The 27,197-nt window shown below is 38.8% G+C and overlaps 1 long non-coding RNA gene across 2 annotated transcripts in view; it reads left to right on the forward strand.

Annotated features, from left to right (window-relative positions):
* The window catches only part of LOC127634313 (uncharacterized), a 56,916-nt gene that overhangs the window by 12,365 nt on the left and 17,354 nt on the right, over nt 1-27,197 (forward strand). For both annotated transcript variants that reach the window (XR_007969342.1, XR_007969343.1), the window contains 2 exons: nt 9,409-9,563; nt 23,214-23,357. This is a non-coding gene — a long non-coding RNA (uncharacterized LOC127634313). The remainder of the gene's footprint in view (nt 1-9,408; nt 9,564-23,213; nt 23,358-27,197) is intronic.

Genomic DNA, 27,197 nt, shown 5'->3' on the forward strand with positions numbered 1-27,197 from the left:
TGCGTTAAATAGCTGAACTTGGGCAGAGCGTATTTTATAAAAAGAAAACTTTCACCACTTGTTTATTAAATAATAATATGTGAAATGATAAAACTATGATAACCTTTATGTAGACTCAGAGTTTAATCATGTGCATTACCCTAATGCTGTCAGTATTGGTTTCTATGTAAGCTCCTGGTGAGTGCAAACGTGTTTTTTTTATTATCATTAATGCATACTGTTAATTAAATTTTTTCCCAAATGAAAAGCATAGTTAGTTGATGATAAATTATTTCGAAACCTTCTTTTCAGTTTATATTACAGCCAGTATTTGTGCTGCTCTTATAAGTTGTTTTATGAGCAAGACACTTTTTTCTGTTAGTAAATACGGTTGTCAATTCCAAACAATGACTGAGTAAGCATAGCCTCTCTCTCCCTCCCTCCCATGTAGCGTTACTCCCACGTCATTCCCTCAGCTCCAGGGAATGACATACATACCTCTTCCTGGCAGCTCTGAGCTCATTTCCAGCAAGCTGGGAAAAAACAGCGCTGGATCCTTTTTTTCCCTTGGCTTTTTCTTCCTTTTTTTTCCAGGGTGCATTAAGCAGTGGATCACAATAGCTGTGACAGAGGCCAGAGAGTGGAATAGAAAACACATGCAGCACAGTGTGTTACTGGCACAGTTTCTCCTCTTGTCTCACTTACTCTCCCCCTGCCGAGTGTTTGCTTTGAGGGCAGGCAAATTTGACCCTGGAAAGTCCAAGAGTTCATTTAACCTTGGAAATTCCACAGAATTAACTCCAGTTCAGCCCCCAAAGTGTGCAGCAGAGAACATGGGCGGCAGATGCTAGCACTTTCCATTTATCCATCAAATATATTTACAAACGTACGGATAGATGATAAAATGACATGGAAATGAATGGTTTTTTTTAGGTATAAAAAAGTATTTTTATTACAACATATATTCCACATTGTACAATAATAGCAAAGTCATCAAAACTATGAAATAACACAAATAGAAGTATGGCAATTATGTAGCGACCAAAAAAATCTGTTAAATTAATCAAAATAGCCACTAGATTCCAGCTCTGACAGTCTTTGCACAGTATTGAGGAAGTTCCCATGAACGCTACACACTTGTTAAATGCTTTTCTCTCAATATCTGGTCAAACTCAACAATTACAAAAATGATTGCATTTCATTCTTTTTGTAAAAAAATTTATGCAATTTATATTTGTCTACTATTTTCAAGTATTTGCAGCCTTTGCCTTTAGTAGTATATTTAAGGTGCTGTATCTGGTCACCATTTTTAATCACTTTTAAGCTCTTTGCAGTACACTTAAATAGTCCTGTACTGTAAAGTACAAATATTCCATGTAGTCTCAGTGAATATGTGGTCATGTATAATAAAATAAAAACAAAAAAGGGGTTTTAGATATTGTATAGTATGTTATTTTGCAGGTGTAACTGCTTCCCAACCTTCCAAATATACATTTAAAGGGATAGTTCACCCAAAAATTAAGATTCTTTCATCATATACCCACCTTCATGCCATCCCAGATGTGTATGACTTTCTTTCTTCTGCAGAACCAAAACAGAGATATCTAGATGAATATTTCAGCTCTGTTGGTCCATACAATGCAAGTGAATGGTGACCAAAACTTTGAAGCTCCAAAAAGAACAGAGTACAAAAGGACTTAAATGTTGATATTTCTCACCCAGACTTATCATATCGTTTCTGAAGATATAGATTTAACCACTTAAGTCATATGGATTACATTTATGCTGCCTTTACATGATTTTTGGACGTTCAAATCTGGCCACCTTTCACTTGCATTGTATGGACCTACAGAGCTGAGATATTTTGTTTTATATCTTTGTTTGTGTTCAGCAGAAGAAAGAAAGTAATACCCATCTGTGATGGCATGAGGATGGGTAGAAGATGAGAGATTATTTTTCTTTTTAGGTGAACTATCCCTTAAATATATTCCTCATTATACAGTGGTGGCCAAAAATATTGGCACCCTTAGTAAATATGAGCAAAGAAGGCTGTGGAAAAAAAATCTGCATTATTTGTCCTTTTGATCTTTCATTCCTAAAATCAAAAATCTAACCTGAAGTTAGATTTTGAACAATCAGTAGCACAATTGAAAGGGATAAATATCTCATTATTAAATAAATATTTTTCTCCAAATCATGTTGGCCACAATTATTGGCACCCCAAGAAATTCTTATGAGTAAAATATATATGAAGTGTATTCCCATTCATATTTTACATGATTTAGTGCCCCTTGGTAACTAGGAACATGAATATATCACACAGGCCATATTCCCTTAATCATCAATCACACTGGGTTAGACTGAAGAATATAATTCTGATGTGCAGCAAAAGGTTGAGCTTCACAAAATGGGAAGTGGCTATAAGAAAACATGCTAAAGCATTGAAAATGCCCATTTCCACCATCAGGGCAATAATTTAAAAAGTTCCAATCAACTGGAGATGTTATGAATCGGCCTGGAATAGGACGTGTGCCTATACTGTCTCCACACACAGTGAGGATGGTTCAAGTGGCTAAAGAATCCCCAAGGATCTCAGCTGGAGAATTGCAGAAATTAGTTGGGACTTGGGGTCAGAAAGTCTCAAATAAAATATCAGACATCACCTACATCACCACAAGTTGTTTGGGAGGGTTTCTAGAAAAAAAGCATCTGCTCTCATCCAACAACAAACTCAAGCATCTTCAGTTTGCCAGACACTACTGGAACTTCAAATGCGACTGGATTCTATGGTCAGATGAAAGAAAAAAGAGCTTTTTGGCAGCAAACACCAGAGACTGGTTTGGCGCGCACAGAGATAAGAAGCACCCAATGCCCATGGTTAAATGTGGTGCTGGATCTTTAATGTTGTGGGGCTGTTTTTGTGCCAGAGGTCCTGGACATCTTGTTCGGATACATGGCATCATGGACTCTATCATATACCAAGAGATAAAAAATCAAAACCTGGCTGCCTCTGCCAGAAAGCTTACAATGGCCCCTAGTTGGATCTTCCAGCAGGACAATGATCCAACACAAACATAAAAATCAACACAAAAATGGTTCACTGACCACAAAATCAAGGTTCTGTCATGGCCATCCCAGTCCCCTGACCTGAACCCCATAGAAAATTAGTGGGGGGAACTGAAGAGGGGAGTCCACCAACATGGACCTCTGAATTTGAAGGGTCTGTAGAGATTCTGTATGGAGGAATTGTCTCAGATCCCTTGACAGGTGTTCTCCAACCTCATTAGGCATTATAAGAGAAGACTCAGAGCTGTTATCTTGGTAAAGGTTGGTTGCAAAAATTATTGAATAAAAGGGTGCTGATAATTATGGCCAACATGTTTTGGAGAAAGATGAGGGATGAGGATTAGCACCTCTAAATCTGAGGCCATGGTTCTCAGCAGGAAACCGATGGAGTGCGTGCTCTGGGTATGGAAGGAGGTTTTGCCCCAAGTGAAGGAGTTCAAGTACCTCAGGGTCTTGTTCACGAGTGAGGGGACAATGGAGCGTGTGGTTGGCCGGAGAATTGGGGCGGTATTGTACTCGCTCTATCGTTGTCACGAAAAGAGAGCTGAGCCGGAAGGCAAAGCTCTCGATCTACCGGTCAACTTTCGTTCCTACCCTCACCTATGGTCATGAAGGCTGGGTCATGACCGAAAGAACTAGGTCGTGAGTACAAGTGGCCAAAATGGATTTCCTCAGAAGAGTGGCGGGCTTCTCCCTTAGAGATAGGGTGAGGAGCTCAGTCATCCGTGAGGAGCTCGGAGTAGAGCTGCTGCTCCTTTGCGTCGAAAGGAGTCAGTTGAGGTGGTTTGGGCATCTGGTAAGGATGCCCCCTGGGCGCCTCCCTAGGGAGGTTTTTCAGGCACGTCCAGCTTGGAAGAGGCCTCGGGGAAGACCCAGGACTAGGTGGAGAGATTACATCTCCACACTGGCCTGGGAACGCCTCGGGGTCCCCCAGTCAGAGCTGGTTAATGTGGCTCAGGATAGGGAAGTTTGGGGACCCCTACTGGAGCTGCTGCCCCCGTGACCCGACTTCAGATAAGCGGTTGAAGATGGATGGATGGATGGATGGATGAGATATTTCTTGTTTCGATTGTTTTACTTCAATTAAAGGTAGATTTTAAAAAAAATATTAAAAGGATAAACAATACATACAGGTGAAACTCGAAAAATTAGAATATCGTGCAAAAGTTCATTAATTTCAGTAATTCAACTTAAAAGGTGAAACTAATATATTATATAGACTCATTACAAGCAAAGTAAGATATTTCAAGCCTTTATTTGATATAATTTTGATGATTATGGCTTACAGCTTATGAAAACCCCAAATTCAGAATCTCAGAAAATTAGAATACTGTGAAAAGGTTCAGTATTGTAGGCTCAAAGTGTCACACTCTAATCAGCTAAACACCTGCAAAGGGTTCCTGAGTCTCTCAGTCTGGTTCAGTTGAATTCAAAATCATGGGGAAGACTGCTGACCTGACAGTTGTGCAGAAAACCATCATTGACACCCTCCACAAGGAGGGAAAGCCTCAAAAGGTAATTGCAAAAGAAGTTGGATGTTCTCAAAGTGCTGTATCAAAGCACATTAATAGAAAGTTAAGTGGAAGGGAAAAGTGTGGAAGAAAAAAGTGCACAAGCAGCAGGGATGACCGTAGCCTGGAGAGGATTGTCAGGAAAAGGCCATTCAAATGTGTGGGGAGCTTCACAAGGAGTGGACTGAGGCTGGAGTTACTGCATCAAGAGCCACCACACACAGGCGGGTCCTGGACATGGGCTTCAAATGTCAAGCGTCTTACCTGGGCTAAAGAAAAAAGAACTGGTCTGTTGCTCAGTGGTCCAAAGTCCTCTTTTCTGATGAGAGCAAATTTTGCATCTCATTTGGAAACCAAGGTCCCAGAGTCTGAAGGAAGAATGGAGAGGCACACAATCCAAGATGCTTGAAGTCCAGTGTGAAGTTTCCACAGTCTGTGTTGGTTTGGGGAGCCATGTCATCGGCTGGTGTTGGTCCACTGTGCTTTATTAAGTCCAGAGTCAACGCAGCCGTCTACGGGACATTTTAGAGCACTTCATGCTTCCTTCAGCAGACAAGCTTTATGGAGATGCTGACTTCATTTTCCAGCAGGACTTGGCACCTGCCCACACTGCCAAAAGTACCAAAACCTGGTTCAATGACCATGGTATTACTGTGCTTGATTGGCCAGCAAACTCGCCTGACCTGAACCCCATAGAGAATCTATGGGGCATTACTAAGAGAAAGATGAGAGACATGAGACCAAACAATGCAGAAGAGCTGAAGGCCACTATTGAAGCATCTTGGTCTTCCATAACACCTCAGCAGTGCCACAGGCTGATAGCATCCATGCCACGCCGCATTGAGGCAGTAATTAATGCAAAAGGGGCCCAAACCAAGTACTGAGTACATATGCATGATTATACTTTTCAGAGGGCCGACATTTCTGTATTAAAAATCCTTTTTTTTATTGATTTCATGTAATATTCTAATTTTCTGAGATTCTGAATTTGGGGTTTTCATAAGTTGTAAGCCATAATCATCAAAATTATATCAAATAAAGGCTTGAAATATCTTACTTTGCTTGTAATGAGTCTATATAATATATTAGTTTCACCTTTTAAGTTGAAATACTGAAATTAATGAACTTTTGCACGATATTCTAATTTTTCGAGTTTCACCTGTATTTTTTTCACAGCATTCTTTGCTCATATTTACCAAGGGTGCCAATATTTTTGGCCACCGCTGTATTTGTTTGAACTTACAAATTATTGATAAAAATCTGCCAGTTTGTATATTATTTCAGATGGAAATGTAATTTTGTTTTTCTGTCAGTCCTCTTAAACACGTATTAAAGTGAGTCAAATCTAAATATTCAAAACAATGCTAGTCCTTTATGTTCTGTCTGTATTCCAATATTGGTGTATTTCCGGTGGCCAGCTCAGTCTATTACACATCACACACACACACACATGCGCGCACACACGCACGCACACACACACACATGTGCACGCACCTCCTACACAATCCAGTAATGAAGGAAATACCTGTCATCGCAGGTCTGTGATTACACATGTACCGCACCCTCACCTGTTTCAGCTCTGACGTCAACACAGTCTGTTTTGTTTGTTCTAAGACTTCCTCCTTCGATCTATGAGTAAAGAAGTGTGTCACTATTTGAACTGTTCTTAAAAATCAGTTAAGGCTTTGTGTCCTGTGGGAGTGATAACTTTAACAAGCAACTTTATTTTGCTTTGTATTATTACAGCATTTTTATTTCCTTAAACACAAGTATCCAATTCAGTAGATCTCTTGTATTCAAAGAACTTCCATATATGCCATTCTGGTAGTATTTGTAAATAGCTATAAAATAGATACATTTCTTTTTCTGTGATTCATCCCCCTCTAATTCTTAATTGAATGAATTAAGCAATTGTATAATGTATATATAAATATTATTCAATATTTAATATAATGTCATTACATTTACACTGCAAACACATTTTCAAAAAAAAATTTGTCTATAGTAATATTTTACATTTTTCTTAATATATTAATTTACATGAGAAGCAATAACGCATAAGATATTTATGTTAGATTTTTAAAACAAGAAAATAAAAACAATGCTCTAACAGGCTGAGAAAAATATATTTAATTCAAGCTATATTCTCTAAAATCAAGTCTTACTCTCTTACAAAAGTTTGCTTCTCAAGTATCTTGTTATCAAGAATGTTTTGATATATTATTGGAAAACATGACAAAGATACTGATTAAGAAAATAGTTTTTGCTAGGGATGCACCGATGTGAAAATATTTGGCTGACAAAAAACTATGGACCGATAACGATACCAATATTTTGCTACTTGCCTTATTTTGTCATCAGATCACTTTTTTACTTAGGAACAACTAAATATGACATCATAAAGGATATTGTATACTTCTGAAAACATTTTCTCCTGTTTTGGCAGTTTAGAAATGCATCCTTTTAAGGTTTAGTAATCAAACAAGGCCATGTTGCAATTTCAATCTTAATTCAATCAATCGTGCAGCATTAATGGATATCATACCGATATCTCAGAAGTCAAAGTCTGCTGGTTTCGAAGTGTTTTCGATGGTTTCCCTTTTTAGTATAGGTAAGTGACGCTTTTCCAACTGCCACATCCATTTAATGGGGTTTTTCCACATTAAAGTGAAAACAAGAAAGAATTAAAAATTCAATATTACATGTTCTTAGGTGTGCCAACCCTTCTACATATTGTGGCTATTATTGTTTCTGGATTGTGCATTTGAATTCACAGAGTTTTTACAAAGTGTGTTACTTATTAATTATAAATAAACCATTGTTTTTTCAATGTTGTCAATCTAAGATGAAAGGCAAGAAAATTCCAGTCTTTGACAATCCTTGTGTGACGGGACAGAAAGTGTCCTTGAGCTAAATAGAACTTTCGATTTTCCGAATTTCTTTGGTCAAAAACAAATTCAACGCAAAGCCTTTTAACTATGTGTGGTATGATTAATATTATTATACAGTTTATTTTATTATATATACACACTGCAAATACTGCACCGATGTTTCGGCCAGAGATATTTATCAGCCAATTATTGACCAAATTAAAACCATAAGCATATCGGTAAAAAGCATGAAAATGGCATTATGAAAAACCTCTTGTTTGCACTAGGGTGGAGAAAGCCACCACCTCTCCTGTGTAAACTTGCCTGTGCTGGCTGCCCTCAAGCTGTTCACAGTTGGCTGAAGTTCAATAAGTTCACTTAGATTACTCCTCTCTGCTGGCACCTGTTCAAATTTCTCTCAGGGCAGGATGATTTGAATGCTGACGTACACGCTACATCACATGACATGAGCTTTACAGGCCTCGGCTTGTAGTAGTGGAGCTGTCAGCAGTGCTTATGTTTAGAACATATCTGGGTTTTTTTCAGTCCTCATGGTGGCGTAGTGACTCGCCTCAATGTGGGTGGCGGAGGACGAATCTCAGTTACCTCCACGTCTGAGACTGTCAATTTGATCATCTTATCACGTGGCTTGTTGAGCGCGTTACCACAGAGACATGCCCTGTGTGGCGGCTTCACGCTATTCTACGCATCCATGCACAACTCAACACGCGCCCCACCGAGAGTGAGAACCACATTATAGGGACCATGAGGAGGTTACCCCATGTGACTCTACTCTCTCTAGCAACCGGGCCAATTTGGTTGCTTAGCTAGAGTCGCTCAGCACGCCCTGGATTCGAATTCACGAGTCCAGGGGTGGTAGTCAGCATCTTTACTTGCTGAGCTACCCGGGCCACACATATCTGTTTCTTAAACAAATTACCCAACATTCAATGTAGACTCATCGGGCTGCCTGTAACTTATGATAAATTCTCGTGGTATCCCTGACAGCACATTTGAGGACAAATCGCCTTATTGGTAATGGCACTTCCCCGTATTATTGCTGGACCAAAAAACAAAATGGAATCTAATTTTAACTGAAGAAGCAAAAATTCCAATATTTTTGTCATATTTAATCAGTGATTTGAAATATGCTATTGACACAAGCTTTGTGAACAAATTTGGTTACGGAAGTCATTTTAGCATAAAATTTTTTCTATAGGGATTTCATAAAGTCCTTCATAAAAGAGTTCTAAGCCATGAACCAAACCAACAAGCTCCGACAGTATTACAAATGTTTGTTTTGAAAATCGGATAAAAAGACAAACGTACGAGACATTGCTAATTACATAATCGAATTAAAAGCAATGTAAAAATATTGCGACATGATTGCGTCATTTACAGTGCATCATGGAAGTGGTTGGTCGCTGTAGAGCTCTTTTGTTTGAAATTTTGTAGGTTGTGATTCTCTGATTGGTGGATTTTCCCCCTCAGGATCATGGGTAGTGTATTTCTTCACCACAAATTCCACAGTTAAACATTTTTTTTAAATGACATTGAAAGAACATTTACTGATGGCTTCAATAGACGCATACATCGCTGAACAATCTCATAGCTCACAGTAGGTCTGTCTTTAAAGATTTATAAGTTATCTTTAAAAAATCAATTCACCTATATAGAAACTGTATTGGATTTTTTACTTCAGGAACCATGCTGATGTACTCGTTTCATACTTACCAAAATTAAAATACCAAATTTAATTCTTTAATTGATAGCTTTGGCGTTATCTTGTCAACTGCCATCGTCACTATGTTGGCTTGACGAGGCCAGAATACTATAATACTATGACACATTTTAAAGGGTATTTTTGTCAAAATACAAAAATTGTGACTAAAATAAAAACTGGGTAAAAATGCTCTCAGTTACCGCATACTTTGGGAAACGTGTGGATGTTGCCTAAATGTTTAAATTTTTTTCTGCCTCAGGAGTTGTCCTGGGTGGATGGAAGCGGTCCTGTTGAGGTGTTGGTCCAAATGATCTACTGTGTACCCATCATGCACTCCTTTAACAGAGCTTCTCTCCAGCACAGTATGCTGGGAAGTCCTCCACCAGAATCAGCACCACCAGTCCACATTGTCAGGTACCAAACCTAGGTGTTTTGTTTGTTGTTTTGTGTTATTTTATGCCTCATTTTTAGGTCCCTTTGGGTAAATTTTGTGTGCAGAATTTAAAGTTCTAGTTGAAAAAGAAAAGACAGCTTTATAGGGATCGTTCACCCAAAAATGAAGTGGGTGAACAACCCTCTTGTTGTTCTAAACCCATATTAATTTCTTTCTTCCATGTAACACAAAAGGAGATATTAGTCAGAATTGCTCTTCTCCATACCATGAAAGTGAATAGTGACTGATAAGACCAGATAACATTTCTTTTTATATTCCATGGAAGATAGAAGGTCACTCAGTTTTGGAACAACATGTGGGTGAGTAAATGATGACAGAATTTTCATTTCTCGGTTGAACTTTCCCTTTAACAGCATTTTATTCCCCATTTCATTTTTGTATTTGTATTTGTTAGTAAGCATTAGGTTTGGTTTAGGTTAGGGTTACCCTAACTCACAAACTAGCGAGTTTTAAACAAAAATTGGAGCCGTAAGCAGCACATAGGTGTTGTTTAGTCTTGTTTGTTGACAATATGACATGCAGTTTATCAGTGATTCCTTTGTCTGTGACTTGCCAAACTAGTTTAACAAACCAGTAACAAGTTTACTTTTAAAAACATTTGTCTAATACAATTACCAGATTTGCAGTTATCATGCAAGTGCCTAATATGAATATCAACAGATACAATTTGTCAATCTGAAATCCAAGACAATTTTTTGTTGTCTGTGTATGTGTATATTAGTTTCACGAGATATCTGACTGTCCTCAGATTTTATGTTTGCTGTGTGCGTGGACGTGTACCCAATGTTCTGGTGACTGTATAATTAGGCCAATGTCTGTTGTAAACTCCACCGCTACAGCTCCAAGAGGTCAATCTCCTCATAAGAGTGATAAATGGTGAGAGAGAAATAGAGAGCAACTTTGCTCCATATTCTGTTAATAACTAACCAAACAACTTCTCTTAGTACACTGTGTACTCTCTCTCTCTCTCTCTCTCTCTCTCTCTCACACACACTCTCTCACAGTTCTTCAAGCCATATGGTAAGACTCTACAAACATCTGTAATTAAACCCAGCAATGTCAGTAATCTATTGCTACATGCTTCTAAGCAAAACAGGATAAAAAGGAGAAAGAGATAAATAACTGTGACATTCAAGGGATAGAAATGTGAGAGATATGCCCCTGAAACAACAGCTAACCAAACTCATTTTTTACATTTCTTAACAAAATGTAAATGGTTCTTGTTCATGCAACATGCTCTATCAAGATGCTAGGGTGCTGCCAAAGCTTTACTATGTGGTTGATAGTCTTGGTATTGATGCCTTATTCATGCATCGATAACCGGAAGATTTTTCTGTATAAATATATTGGTATTTTTTTTATTTAAATAGGGCTACCAGTTGCATAGTAGTCTGTATTTTCAAACATATTTTTCAACAAAACTTTAGTAAAGCATGAGCGAGGTAAATTATAGGGGTCGCACACCGGACGAGTCTGACAGACGACATGGCGATTTTGAAAAATCTGCAGTGCCATGGAGTGTAACTCGCATAGTTTTCCATTAAATCAACCTAAATCATTATCAAAGGACAAAGATTATTTACTCGATTAGTGGATTATATATTGTGTACCTGTACAGTATATGCATCTTTCATAGAGCTTACACAATGTATTTTCAGTTATAAGTACGTCTTTTAGTGGTTATATCCCACCCCATGTGGTTTCCGAACTCTATTATACCAGACATTCAACAGAAGCCCAACTGAGTGAATTGGAAAGCATGCAAATTAGGCTTCTAATTTTAATGAAGGCTAATGTTAATACATCAATACCTCAAAAATATATCGATAAAATAACGTGCCGATCACTAATCGATATTTATATCGATATTTTATGACATGCCCAGTGGTTGATAAGGTGTTGTTTATGTTTTTAACACTTTGCTACTGTATGCAATTGCTAGAGTATTCTGGGTGGTTGCTAGGGTGTTGCTAGGCAGACTGGCCTTAGGGAGAACCAGGACTTTTCATGGTGGGCTGGCTGCAGAAAGGGGCCGAACAACCCCTCTCAAACTTTTTTGGGCAACTTCCCTAAAATCCAGGGTCGAGTTCTCTTCCCAGTCTGCCCCTGTTGCTACAGTAGGTGTTTGCTTACTGGCCCAAGTCAAAAGTCTCTATGATATTCTGGGCCCGTATTCACAAAAGAACTTAAGGATAAAAGTAGCTCCTAATGTGGAAATTTAAGAGCAACTCTTAAAAATTAGGGATGTGTCACTCTTAATTTTAGGACTTGTAAAATTTTTATGTAATATTAATTCACAAAGCATTTTTGAGTGGTGGTGTTGTGGGCTAAAGCACAGAACTGTTAATCAGAAGGTCGCTGGTTCGATCCCCACAGCCACCACCATTGTGTCCTTGAGCAAGGCACTTAACTCCAGGTTGCTCTGGGGGGGATTGTCCCTGTAATAAGGGCTCTGTAAGTCACTTTGGATAAAAGCGTCTGCCAAATGCATAAATGTAAATGCATTTTAACACTAAAAGTGACTCACAAATGATCCGAAGTATGGCTGCTGTCATCAATCCACATTAAAAATAATATATCGCGAGTGTGATTACATTATTGTTATCTATCTATCTGTCTGTCTGTCTGTCTGTCTGTCTGTCTGTCATATGGATGGATATATACATTAGTGCTGTCAGTTGATTACAATTTTTAAGCGTGATTAATTGCATAATATTTTGTAATCACAGATTTTAAAAGTGCTGAAATTTAACACTGCAGTATATATACTTCTTTTACCTGTCAAAATTTATTTATTTACAACTTAGAAAAAACACTATGTAGCAATATCATGCTTTATTAACATTTTCCAAAAAAAGCATTTCACAGAAAATGCACTAAAATAGCACCAATTCAAGTAACTTTAAATGTTTCCCAAAGTCTAAGTGGGAGTTTTACTAAGTGAAAGAACTAGTCCCCACATAGGTTGTATATTCATGGAAATGGGAATTAAATCTCCCTGGTCTCTAGATATTTCCTGGAAATATCAGTGAATTTTAAAACTGTGATTCCCAGGCCTTGAAATGTATAAAACCTTTTTTTAATGGCCAAAGCAAAAATCTAGCTTAGAAAAGTAATAGAGCGCAACAGTGCATTCATTTTTTTTCCATAGGGATTTAATAAAGTCTCATATAATAGAGTTTTAAGACATGAACCAACCATCTTTAAGGTCAATCACAGCATTGCAACCCGCGATTTGAATAAAAAAATATTTGAAATTCGGACAAAACGACAAAGGTACAAGACTTTGTACTAAACCTCTTTAACAAACTACAATCCCATGAAGCATTGTGAATGACGTAATCAAAATATAATTGATGGACAAATATTAATCTATTGGTTTAAAGGGGTCGTGACATAGCATTTTTGTTATTTTAAATGTTTCTTAAGGTTCAAATATAATATTAGTAAAGTTTTTAGCACAATAAACAGTCCTATATTTGTAAAAGATTATCATTTTCCAACCTCATTCTAACCTTTGGTCAAAAACGCTTGGTTTTGGTGCTGTTTAAGACATGACAGTACACGCCCACTGTTATGATTGGCTCTCTGCTCTTGACTGACCTGACTTGACAGATCTGAAATCTGATCTGAAAGTGATTAAAGGTAAAATAAGTCAGATGCAAATTTCTACCACAGTGTGACATCACAATGCAGAGGAAATAGAGAACAAGTTGTTTTGGCTGCTTGGTTTCAACAAATGCTCTTTTTGCAGTGAGGAGGACGTTTTGAGTACTGAAACTTACAGTATGTTTTTGTAGAACAATGACCTCTTAAATGTCAAAAGGCCAATGAAAAGTGTTGATCATAAGTCTAGGAACAATTTATGTTTATGTTATTGCAAAAGATATGAATATGTAAGTAGTTTGAGAGTGTTGTTTGCCGTGATTATTTGATTGGTGGATCTTTCTCTTCAGCAACATCGGTAGTTTATTTCTTCATCAGAAATTCTGCTATTAAACTCGATTTAAAAAGAAAAAGTTAATATTACATGGACTGATGGCTTTAACGGGAGCATATACCATATGTTAACAAACTCTTGAGTCTTTAAAGATTTATTAAATAAAGTTATTGTTAAAAATCAATTCTTCATTGGGAAAATGAATGGGATTTTTTATTTCAGGAAACTGACTCTTGTGCCATATAGCACATGTTTCCTCAACATGCTGCATGTTTTGAGGTATCATTCATGTCCGAAGCGCAAACAGTATGGGATGAGACGTATGCCAAAGTTTAATACTTTAGGGGTTTGTTGAAACCCCATACCCTTAAGTATGAGCAATAATAATAGTGATTTTATCCTCATTAAATAAATGGTATGTTTTCAAGCTTTGTGCTTTATTTAAAAGCATGACTGTGCTGGTTTTATTTATAGATGTTCTAGATAAATCCAATGGGAAGGAAGGAGTTAAAATAATTTCTACAGGTAGTCTTCCCCTTTCCCCTCCCTCACCCTCCCTCGCTCTCTCCCCTGCTTCGAGACATGTTGTTTTGTTGTCAAAAGAGCACGTGGTGCCATGTTGATGAAGGGAGATGGAAAATGAGAGAGAGAGAGACAGAGTCACTTGACTGTCGGTAACTGGATAACCCGTCAGATGTTGCAGCGCTGTAAATATTGGAATGCAGGAAACTGAGACACCCCCAGTAGGAGTGCGTGTTGACAGGGTTATTATATGGAAGGGGGAAATCCAGACTGGACTTATCCTGGTATGAATGATTGTGATGGCAAAGATGGAGCCAGTACACAAACGCACACACTCCATATTTTAGATGACCTCAGCTCATACATAGCTGGCATTTGTTAATCCAGGTTCTTCCTTTGTCACCTACTCTATTTATAATGTATTTTCCTCTATACCTTGCACAAACTGTCTGTGACTTGATAAATTCTCATCCTTAATGCATGACCCATGGTCTCTGATTCAGAGAGTGAAAAAGTGGTTTATTACATCCATTTCTAATGAGCCTGACTTGGGTCCTTACACATTAGACTTGCCACGAAATCATAATTTTCCCACCGGTGCATTGTTCATGTTCAAACTGACTAGCACCATTATTACAGCTGGTTGGATGCTAAGCGGTTTTGTTCGTTCCAAGGGCTGGGCGATATGCAATAAATATGTTCAAGATATTTTTATAAAAAAATATATCACAATATTCAATTACATCATCAACCCCCCGGCTGAGGGATCGGCGAATATTCTTGCTTTAGTGATTTTGCATTAAGAATTTAATTCATTTATTTAAAAAACGAAAAACTTAATCCAAAGACATTTCTAAATTCAAATTGCACTTCAAACAAAACAAAAAAGCAATTAAAATAACAAAGTGGTGAAAAAACAACAACATATATAACCACCTTTCCATTTACCTTCACACAAGTATCCGTCTATGACAACAGGCGGAAAATTACTAATACTATTTAAGATAGAAAAAACAATTATAAATGTAAACATAATTATACTGATGATAATAATCACTGAAATATACATCATGGTTCGAGGTGAACATGTTTTGAAATATTTAATGGTTTAATCACAGATGTATAGGCTATATATAAAGATGATAGATAATACTATTCTTGCAAAAACAAATTCAGAAGACTGAAACAAAGAGTGAGAACCCTTTACATATGCATGTTCCACGAGACTGCACGCCTCTGAACAAACAGCCAGTCAGACATGCGCATAGATGGCTTTTCTGTCCGGACGTACCGGTATAAAGGGATCCACTCATCTCTGTTGGCAGAGCACTGCTGTAGGATCTACGGCGCATTTCCAGCTGCGTTTTCTCTCTCTGCACGCTGTGCAGTCAACGCCCCTGTGCGCTTCGACAGCGCTTCTGTCTAAAAGAGTGTTCTCCCACCTAAAAGAGTTTTATTTCACTAAAAGAGTTTATTTTCACTCACAAAAGAGCAATACACAGCAGGTGTTGAACGTCCTTCTCAGAACACGTCTTTTTAAATATGCATTTCCACCTCTGTGTAGTTCCTGGATACTGTTGATTTCTCTCCGCTTCTGACGGTCATAAGAGAGCATTTGTGAATGGTTCATGTTCTCATTGCAAGAACATAGCCATGGTCACGGCTTTCTTTCCTTACGTGAGATCGCTGCGCGCCACTCATATCCCGGGCAACCGCAACATGACAGCGGACGCGCTGTTGTGACAGGTTTTGCCCAGTGGAGAGTGGAGGCTCCACCCCCAGGTGGTCCAGCTGATTTGGGGCCGATTCGGCATGGCACAGGTTGATCTCTTTGCCTCCCAGGACAACACTCTTCACTCTGAGCCTTCTGGCACTGGTGCTGTGCAAGATCAGGGAGGACAAGTCACCTTAGTGGCTCCTTACTGGCCCACTCAGGCTTGGTTCTCGGATCTCATGCTCCTCACAACAGCACCCCCTGAGGAAGGACCTTCTTTCTCAGAGACTGGGCACCCTCTGGCATCTGTGCCCTGTCAAGGCACATACTCACGTTATCCTGAGACTGCGACTGGGCTACGTGCCCAAGGTTCCTACGACCCCCTTGAGGGACCAGGTCATGAACCTGCAAGCAAGCTGCCCCAGGAGGAGGCAGACCCAGCCTTTTCGTTGATGTGTCCGGTACGTACTTTGCGTATCTATTTGGACCGCACGCAGAGCTCTAGATGTTCTGAGCAGCTCTTTGTTTGCTTCGGTGGATGGCGGAAAGGGAACGCCGTCTCCAAAATTAGGCTGCCTGCTGGGTCGTTGACACGTGCCCGCCCCCTTGTGCCCGACCCGTGTCTCCCTTGGGCAGTCCCTCTGCCCCTGGTCGCTGTGTTTGTAGAGCTCCTCCCTCTTCAGTTAGGACCTGCCACAGCGCCGCTCCCATGTGTGGCCTGACAAACCATGTGGTATATTGGCCACATATCACCTCCCCCTAGTCTGGGCAGGATGTGGCCTCCACAGGGTCTTTTCCCCCTGAAAGGATTGAGAAAGACCACCTTCCCTGATGTATTTCATAGCATTAAGATAGCCCCAGCCGCTTTACACTCTATGCAAGAAGCATAGAGAGAGAAAAGGCCTTGGCTGCCGGGCTGGCTCCCATGCTGGTCATGTAGCACCTGTTCCTCCTCAGGGGTGCTGGGAACCTAAGGTCTGTATATGACACCTTTTCTGGGGGCGTTGGGGAGGTTTAAGTGTGGTTGATACAGTTGCTTCTAACACGCAGCTGCCTGCTTGCACCTGTGTCAGCCGTTCACGTAAAATGGTCTAGTGCATGGCGCTTTTGAACGGGACCCCTTGTGTCACTTCATTCGACACAATGTCGAGTGAGTGACAGAAGGGGAGCGTCATGGTTATTGTTGTAACCTCCGTTCCCTGAGGGAGGAAACGAGACGTTGTGTCTCTTCTGCCACGACAATGGATCTACCACTGTAAACGGCCGTACCTTATTCTCGGCTCCTCAGTGCAAAAACCTGACTGACAGACACACGCCCGCTTCCCTTTATACCCGTATGTCCGGTGGGCGGGACATGCAAATTCTGTCTGCCAATTTCTCATTGGCCTTTTCTCAAGTTCAGAGGTATGTGAGGCTCCCAAGGAAGACCAGACCCCTTGTGTCACATCATTTGACACAACGTCTCGTTCCCTCCCTCAGGGAACAGAGTTTACAACTGTAATCGTGACATTTTATCTTCATATTCGCTCAAAGAGCAGATTATTTATTTATTGCTTTAACACTATGCACTTTAAAATATTATTAAAAAACACTTCTTTAGTCCCTTTCTGTAGTTATAACCCAATGTGTAAAATCAATATCATATCAAAATATGGTCTTGAGACCGAGTCCAAGTCCGAATCTGTTTTCGTGTACTGTAAGACACTGCAACTTAAACATTCTATATGTTGATCTACCACACAATTAGAGCATGCTAGTACAAGCTAAGAAATGTAGTTGTTTATGTAATGCATAAGTTAAAATGTATCATCTTACAAGTCATGCAGTACAGTAAAAGTGTGAAAGGAAATACAAGTAATTGTTGTTGTAAAGCCTGTAGTGTTCATTTCACCAGGAAACCACAATATGTCGAAAGTGCCATGTAAAAATTATTTCTGTGAGGCCAGGTTGAAGCAATTTTGCTTTTCAAGTACATTTATCTTGTCAAGTACCTTTCGCTTGTACTGTGCTCTGTAAAACCTCGGTTTATTACACCATGCCATAATTGCTCCCACTTGATTTGATTGTTTGGCCAAAGTGTTTAGACTGAGTGAAAGAACATAAACTTTGTGCTGGTTTGTGTGTTCAAGGGATGAACAATAAACCGTCTTCCTCTGTAGAGCTCCATGTTTTGTTTCCACAGTATGACTCCACAGTACGATTGGGTCAGCATTTTACCCTATAAATATTAGCATTTTATTAGTGGTTCTTGCTAAGGCAAAGCTCAAAATCCCTTACCATAAGTATCAACTTTCAGCTTGTAACTTGTCCTGTACCTTTTGTTACGACATCAAAGATGTCTGAAATCTTAGCTTGTTGAAGAGAGGTGTGCTTTTACTTTTCTACTGGCCAAATTATCAGCACAGTATGCACGGACTACCTGTGTGCAGCAAATTATCTCGATCATCTCGGGAGGTGCTATGAGTTTAACTCACTTTATTTCCTCGTGGTGGGCATGCATTGCGGATTCCGTGATGCAAATGGAGCCGTTGGAGACAGTAAATGGATTTGGGGAGGTGGTTAAATAAAAAATTTTGATCACTACGTTATTTTATTGCTTTTTTCGTTTAGTTTAAAGTGCGATTTGTATTTAGAAATATCTTTTGTTTATGTTTTTCGTGTTTCAATAAATATTTTTTTTAAAGCAATTTCAATACAGCAAAAAAATTCACAGGAAGTTGACGATGTATTCGGATATCGCAATATTTTTTAAGGCAATTATCGCAAAACATTTTTTTACATATCGCCCAGCCCTACTGGGATTCCCCCAGTGTACTTGAGTGCATATACGCAGACATGTGGGACAGTGGATATTTTGCATTGGTGTGTATAAATGGCAATAGTTTATAGTGTATGTCCTTTTCCCACTGTAATCCCAGAAATTTGGAAATTCTTTCCACTGTGTTGACTTGTTAAAATGATGGATGGCTCCATCCTATCATGTCAGTTATCCGGTCTGTTCCACGCATGTGTGCACTCTTCAAAAAGAATGGTGCCTTAACATGGCTGCTTAAGCTGCATTCTTCAGGAGAAACCTGGGTGTTTTAAACCGCTTTCTCTTAATCTCTTTAATGGCGTAAGGAAAACATGTTTTGTTTACATGACATTGCAAAAACCCTGGAATATACCTTTTTTCTTAAAGGATTATTTCACCCAATAATGAAAATTCCATCATTGTTTACTCACCCCTGTGTTGTTATAACCCTATATGACTTACTTTTTTTTTGCTTAACACAAAGTGAGAAATTGTGAAAAAATGCTGTGCTCAGTGATGTCATACAATGGAAGTTTATGGTGACTACCTCTTCAAGCTTCAAAAGAACACAAAAATGTAATTCAGAAGTCTTATAATTTATTACATGAGACTCATGATTGTTATGAAAGCATACGATAAAGTTTGGTGAGAAACTTGAAAATGTTCACTGAACGTTGATCTCCTGTGCACATTCATGATAGGGCATGAGAGCAACTGTTCATGCAGCACCCTTGCAACATTGGGGGGTTTTGTTTATCTAAAAACAGGTCCTCCACAGTGATAGTGACAACAGAACACATCTGCACACAAAACAGAGAAAATAACATACTAAACATGTCTGAAGAGTTTGTAGTTGAAGAATTGATGCATTTCTATGCCCAGCCTTATACTCAGAAATCAAACAGAAACAGAGGAGGAGGCTACAGTCACACCATGTCCTAAAGTGACGGCAAACGACACACGATAAAAGGTATATTTTCTCTGGTAATCAGAGTTTTTGTCCTAACCAGCAGTGATGAGTTACGGTACATTCTATTGATCGCTTGTTTTACATTTTTTGCATCGCACGGTTAACTAACACTGTCTGCTGTGAACTGGCACCAGTCCAAAAACTTTAAAAAAAATAAGGCTGTGAATAGAAATGCATAAATTTTTCTAACTACTTGTATTATTTTTAGCAAATTAAGTGATTTTTTACAGAACCTCACAGCACAATCCTAAATACAACATTGGAGTTATTTTTGTCAAATAAAGTGCTGCATAATAGAGCATCACAGATGAGAAATATTAATTTAATTTAATACAGTTACTATTGATTTGATTATTATTATTATTATTATTATTAGTATAACAGTGAATATTACATAACTACACAGTAGTGATCTATTTCTGTCTTATTTTTTTTTTTTCATTTAAATTGAGCTTCTATTTTGGCAGAGCTTTTATTTTGAAGTGTTTCTGTGTTGTTAGACCAAGGAGCTCTGACATAATGACGACAGAGTCCCAATCCGGAAAGCAGGTTGTTACATGAATCACAGTAATTATTAAACAGCAAAAGGCTACTAGATAAATACATCAATATGTAGTCTGTATACAGTGATCAGCCACAACAATAAAACTACCTGCCTAATATTGTGCAGGACCCCTCGTGCCACCAGAACAGCACCAACCTGCATCTTCTCACCACAATTATACAGAGTGGTTATATGAGTTACTGTAGACTTTGTCAGTTCAAACCAGTCTGGCCATTCTCTGTTGACGTCTCACATCAACAAGACGTTTCCGTCCGCAGAACTTATGCTCACTGGATGTTTTTGTTTTTGGCAACATTTGGAGTAAATTCTAGAGACTGTTGTGTGTGAAAACGCTTTATAAAGAGAAAGTGGCCCCTTCTGTGTAAGATTTCTAGAGATTCAAACATCTTCACCAACTAAAATTGCCATAGAAGAAACTGTAATATATTAACATATTCATACTTTGCCAGTAAAGTCTAGATTCCAGTAAAAAGGATGTATTGTTCCCCATGTTTGAGCTGTCTTGGCTAGGATCATAAATTCACTACGGACATGCTTAAACTAGATTTTATGGATATCCTTGAAATCCTTGAATTCCCTGTTTATCTCTTCTAACATTCAGATGTTGACAACATCTCTGTGCATTCATATGTGTGCCCCAACAAGACCAACACATCTCATTACAAATCACTTTTGTGGATTTTGGACTGTTAGTTGGCAATAAAAAAAAAATCTGTAGTATTTGCGGCCACTTTCCAGACAATAATTAGGTTTTAACTCTGAGTCCAAGAAGATATGTTGTTCCAGTAAAAACTCAGATCAGTATAAACAAGCTGAAGGAGTTCTCTGTGCAATGACAGGAGGCACTGGATGTTTTCTAGAAGAAGTGGAACACAATGTGCTTGAGGTGTCGGGTTACAGCCCTGTTTATGAAAAGCTCCGCTCCCATTGGTCAATTCCACCTGGAAGGAATCCCGCCCACTCTGCCTCAGCTAATCAGGTTGTAGAGAAGTTTTGTGTGTGTGTGTGTGTGTGTAGGAAATGGAAGGGGAGAGGGGTCCCTCCATCGAGTAGGCTCATGTGAAGTTTGTGTGTGGGAGTGAGATGGAGCATGTGTGTTTGGACTAGCTGAATGGATCGCAGTTCCTGGAAGCGCCCCTAAGTGCTGTGAAATCCTGCGAACACTCACAAAAATACATTCCTGACAGTGGCTAGTGACTGGAACTGACCAGTGATACAGGTCTCGCTCTGTCGAAGAAACAGGCGAGACAGGTGTGAAATAAGTTTTTTATGTCAACCTGGCCATACCACAAAGTGCTACTGCACCGTCATCCCTCCTGCTCTCTGATTTCATAAACACACTGGTCTAAACAAGCCTCAGTGTTTACAACACTGCACTCATTTAACCCATGTGCTCTTTAGCAGAGCGAGAACAGAATAACAATGGGTAAAAATGACTGTCATGGTTCATCAAAGGTCATCTATCAACCCATCACCATTGCTCTGATACGTCTTTTCATATTCAGTTTATTTTTTTTTATAGTCTTTGTTTTTTCATTTAAATGGGAAGCTCATGTCCCTTTTATTTGCATTTGGACATTTGTCAACACTTGGAGTCAAAATGCTTTAACGTGAAACATCCTGTAGCTTAATCCTGATCTGGCTCAAGTGTTATTGAACACAATGTTTCTTACACTCAAAGTGCTTTAAGTATTTTTTTTCATCTGATGTGGACCAACTGAAAGTGAACAAAAATACACTAGATTTGCATTTTCTGAAGGAAATACCAGTGCTTGCAAGGCAACAAAAGACTCGTGTCAAACTTTTAGATAAGTTTAGGTTTTACAATCTGGTTTTAGGTAAATACGTAATTGAAAATCCACATCAGAGCCGTGACACAGTACGTGTGAGAATAAATGGTAACTTGTAAATGGTCGGCACTTATATAGCGCCTTTTTAACCTTAACGGTATTCAAAGCGCTTTACACTGTGACACATTCACCCATTCACACACACATTCATACACCAATGGCGGCAGAGCCGCCATGCAAGGCGCTAGCCTGTCAATAAATGCATAAGTACGGCATCCTTTCCGCCTTTTGTATGGAAGACGGATCCTGCCACATAATAAAAAAATAAAATAGGTAATTCAGACTTTTTATTTCACAATTGTGACTTTTATCTTGCAATTTTGAGAAACAAAGTCACAATTGCGAGATATAAAGTCGCAATTGTGATATAAAAACTCGGAATTGTGACTATTTCTCACATTTTCGACTTTTAACTCACAATTACGTGATATAAACCTGCAATTACATGATAGAAACCTGCAATTACGTTATGTAAATTTGCAATTGCAAGATATATAGTCGCAATTGCATGATATTAACTCGCAGTTGCAAGGTTTAAACTCAAAATTGCTAATTAGCCTGGTTAGGGGCCGGGTGTGCCCTCCATCCTGCCACACAGAAATGCCATGTTAAGTAAAGATCAGCGTAAAAGCTGAGCCGGAGACTGCATTATTTTCATATAATCTCTATACAATTAAATCACTGTTTAGCATGTGAAAATACAGTATATTTAAATACCAGCCTGTTTGTTTAGACATGTGGTGAACTGGCTCCAAATAAAGTTGCCAGTTTCTGCGAAGTTACTTTCTAAGGAGACTATTAATACCAGCAAAAATATTGTTTGTAATATAGAAACACCACCAAGTGACCTCTGTCTGTCATGCCTTATATAAAGTCATTAGTTACTGTCTGTCTGGTGCCAAAGTAAACATATTATTTATAGACTTTAGCAGTATTCAAGTGTGTTCTTGTTTTTGGAGTGAAGCCTGCTTCTTAATCAGATCAAATTCTTTATTTTGTACCTTTCTTAACATCTCTCTCTCTCTCTCTCTCTCTCTCTCTCTCTCTCTCTATCTCTCTCTCTCTATCTCTCAATTCAGTTTCAATTTGCTTTATTGGCAACAAACACCGTGCATTGAAGCATTGCAAAACATGTAACAGAAGTTAACGTAGTAAACAAGTAGTATCAACAAATAAAATAGGTTTTCCTTTTTATTAAGTTATTAAAAGGCATAAAGTAAAGGAGAAAATCTCTCTCTCTCTCTCTCTCTCTCAGGTTGTGTGCTCTAGTTCAGGATCATTATGGGATGTTCTGTGAAGTTTTCTTGCATTATGTATCCACCGAATCATGTGAGCAGCTGGAGGGGCGTGTGTGTGTCCTCCAGACCACGAGGGTCATTCAGCATCTCACCCGTGGCAGGTGAGTCTGTGAAAGAGGTTATGTGATCGCATAACACTAATAACAGGGCTCCAGACTAACATTTAAGAGCGGTGGCAGCAGTTCCACCAAGTTCTACAGATGCTAGCATCTACAGTAGACACTGAACATTTAAAAAGTAATAATTGTGGCCCAATACTGAAACTCAATATGATCTTCTGTTTCTACCTGTCCTGCTCAGATTAGCAGTCCTTTAAAGACTCACAGTGTATAGTCTCGAACACGTCACCCTGCCAGATTGATGTCTGTGTTGGATATTCCTGGCATGTCCACTCACCCATGGTTGTATGCGGTCACTCCTTAAAAATGTTGTTTAAACTAAAGATGTGCATGTGATCAGAAATTCTGTTGACATGTTTTCAGAAATCTTAACATGAGCTGTGTGCACAGACAAAATTTCAACATGCATTGGTTATGTGGGATCAACAGCCATAAGTGACATATGTAAAGAGGGTCTCTGAGACATTGGACAAACTAAGAAATAGTGTCTGCCATCATTTACTTGTTCCAAGTGGTAGGAGTATTACAGTGAATATTACATAACTAAACAGTGATATAATTCTTTTACTTTGGCAGAAGTTCCATTTCTGTGTGTTTTTGCATGATGGTAGGTCACTTCCGGAAAAGCAGGTTGCTACGTGACCCAATGTGATTATGCCACTGCCCCTCCTTTTTTTCATCCCCTTTTCTCCCAATGTTGGATTGCCCAATTCCCGCTACTTTAGTTGGTCCTTGTGGTGGCGCGGTTACTCACCTTAATCTGGGTGGCAGAGGACAAATCTCAGTCACGTGGCTCAATGTGCATGACACCGCGGAGACTCTCAGCATGTGGAGGCTCGTGCTACTCTCCCCAATCCATGCACATCTTACCATATGCCCCATTGAGAGTGAGAACCAATAACCACGAGGAGGTTACCCCATGTGACTCTACCCTCTCTAGCAGTTTGGTTGCTTAGGAGACCTGGCTGGAGTCAACCCCTCATTTTATTTAAATAAAGCACAAAAAAAGTTATTTTTTGAGCTATAAAGTTGTTTAGGTTTTGTTGACATTACATCGTCATGGCAACAAAGTTGTAAAATTGGCTATAGCTTTACACAGAAACGGCTAGTAAGTGATTTATCACACGAAAATCATAATAATACACACATATTGTTTTGTGGCTATACTTTTGAAATAGTGAGTATTTTAATGTTTACGTATTGACCCTATTGACTTACATTGTAAGTGCTTCACTGGAACCCATATTGTTTCTTTTTTCTTTTTAAGAATGTACTTTTTGGGGGGAAAATCAATATGATACCACAAATGCTGTCAACTTGTATTAAAACCCAAATATTTCTTTAAAGGAATAGTTAATTAAAATGATCTTATTATTTACTTACCATGCAGAACACAAATGAAGATTTTTAGAAGATGGAGCTCTGTCAGGTCCTTAGAATGGAAGCATATGGGTGCCAGCACTTTGACGGTCCAAAAGTCACATTTAAGCAGCAAAAAAGTAATCTACACAACTTCAGTCAATCAATAAATGTCTTCTGAAGAAAATCTATAAGTTTGTGTAAAAAATAAATAGATAATTTTAAACGTTAGTAACTTTTAAAAAGTGCTTCCTGCCAGCGTGTCGGCGAATTCGGAAGTGGTACTTATTTACAACAAAAGAACAATTCTCATGCGAAAGTTCGGCCATTTCAAACCGCATTAGAGCCCTGGATGGAAGCGCCGATTTAAAGTTAAAAACATTTTAATTATCTTGTTTCTATCGATTTGCTTCAGAAGGCATTCTTTGAACGACTAGAGTCACATGGATTACTTTAATGCTGCCTAAATGTGACTTTCAGACCGTCAAAGTGCTGGCACCCATTTACTTCCATTATAAGGACCTGACAGAGCTCCATCTTCTTCTAAAAATGTTCATTTGTGTTCTGCTGAAGAAAGACAGTCATACACATCTGGGATGGCATCAGAGTCAGTGAATAATGAGAGAATTTTCACTTTTAGGTGAACTATTCCTTAAAGCCACAAAAGGTTGCTCTTTAATTAAATATGTATTATGTTTGTGCCTTACCCTACAAAGTGAATTGGTGCTCTGTTCACTGTTATCTGCTATAAACAGAGCACACAATGCTCATGATGGTGTTGACCATGTGTGAGCCAAGGAGCTCTAAATGGTATGACACCAGCTCTACACATTCACTTTGAAGCATGCAGCACATGCAAACTATATTTTTATCTCTTTAAATCACAACCTTTGCGGTTCAACAAGCACACTAGGACTTAATGTGATTTCAATTTGTGTGCTGAATTTTTATTGAATGACATTCGTAGGTCAGATGCTATCTGTTTTGGGAATCGGAACATTTTTACGAGCATGAGTACAAGTACTTGAGCGCGGTGTCGCACCCCCATTCCGATACCAGTATGTTAGTTTGTACTTGCACTCTGCTCCTCTCTTTGGTGATTTGAGCAGACACTCGGCCGTGTCTAAGTTCTGGCTGGACTGGATGGGGCGGTTGAACGGGTCACAGGAGGAGCGGCAGGGAGAGGCGACTTAGACTGTGATTAAGACGGCTGTAGAACTAGTTAGGAATGATCATGTAAAACTGCACTGTGACGCACACACACTTAAATATACAGGTCACATTTGTCAAAAGAAAGTCCTTGAAGTTAAAACAGTTTATTCCCTAGTTCCCACAAACCAATGTGCTAAACTGAAGAACTTGCAATATCAGGAACTTTGTCTCCAGTGAACTATATAAACAACCCAAGAACACTACACAGCCAAAAAACTGTTCTTGATAAGTAGAGGGTTCTTTGGTAAACCCAAAGTGCTCCAAATAAGCATTTTCATTTGTATTTTTAAATGAATATTAAATAAAATTTTCAAATATCACAGAAAATAATTCCAGCAATGGAGTTTTATACAATAAGGTTTCATTTGTTAACATTAGTTAAGGCATTAGGATTCATGTTTAAAATTACAAATATTTTTTTAACATCAAAATACTTTCTTGTATCCCAGCTTAATATGTAGAGTCAACAGCAAGCCATTCGTAGGCTGATTATCCTGAAAAGTGTGGCAATATCAAAACATTGCTCTGTTTGTTTGAGCATCCCAACCAGCCCGATACCACACCATTGGCTTAACCGATGGCATGAGTTTAGGGCAATAATATATTTTTGATTGACCAGTGGCAGACAGGGTATATACTGTATGTTAGTCTGTCCATGTTGAAGCAGAAACTCTTTAATTGGAGTTTTAAAATAACTTTAATGTTTGCTGGCCAAATATTAAATGCACACTATTTTCATTGAGCAATTCATTTTGTTCTTGAATGTTTAAATGACAGTCTATTTACTCCTGTGTGTGCCTAAGAACAAGCCTCTGCCTGCTAGTGAAACTGATCTCATACTTGTCAGTAGACACATCTCCAACAGAAGCTCGGGTTGGCAGCAAGTTAGATTGACTGAAGCTAATGAGTCTGACATTGTAAACACTCTTCTTTAAAACTGCCTCCTGTGTTTGTGCATTCTGAGATCAAAACCATGTTTTTCTCTCTTTTCTTCTCTTTGGAAATGTTCTCCGCTCTTAAGTATGATTGACATTTTGTGGCCTTCACTGGTTGATATAAAATCTCATGAAGATCTGCTACAAGTTACCAGTGTACATCTTCATCAGCTTAAACAACTACATAAATCACAGCCATGTTTATTTCATATTAAGATTCAACTTTATTGTCATTGTGCAGAATACAGGTACAGAGCCAATGAAATGCAGTTGTTTTCACATATCCCAGCTAAGCTGGGGTCAGAGTGCAGGGACA

The sequence above is a fragment of the Xyrauchen texanus genome, chromosome 41 (assembly GCF_025860055.1).
Source record: "Xyrauchen texanus isolate HMW12.3.18 chromosome 41, RBS_HiC_50CHRs, whole genome shotgun sequence".
NCBI lineage: Eukaryota > Metazoa > Chordata > Actinopteri > Cypriniformes > Catostomidae > Xyrauchen > Xyrauchen texanus.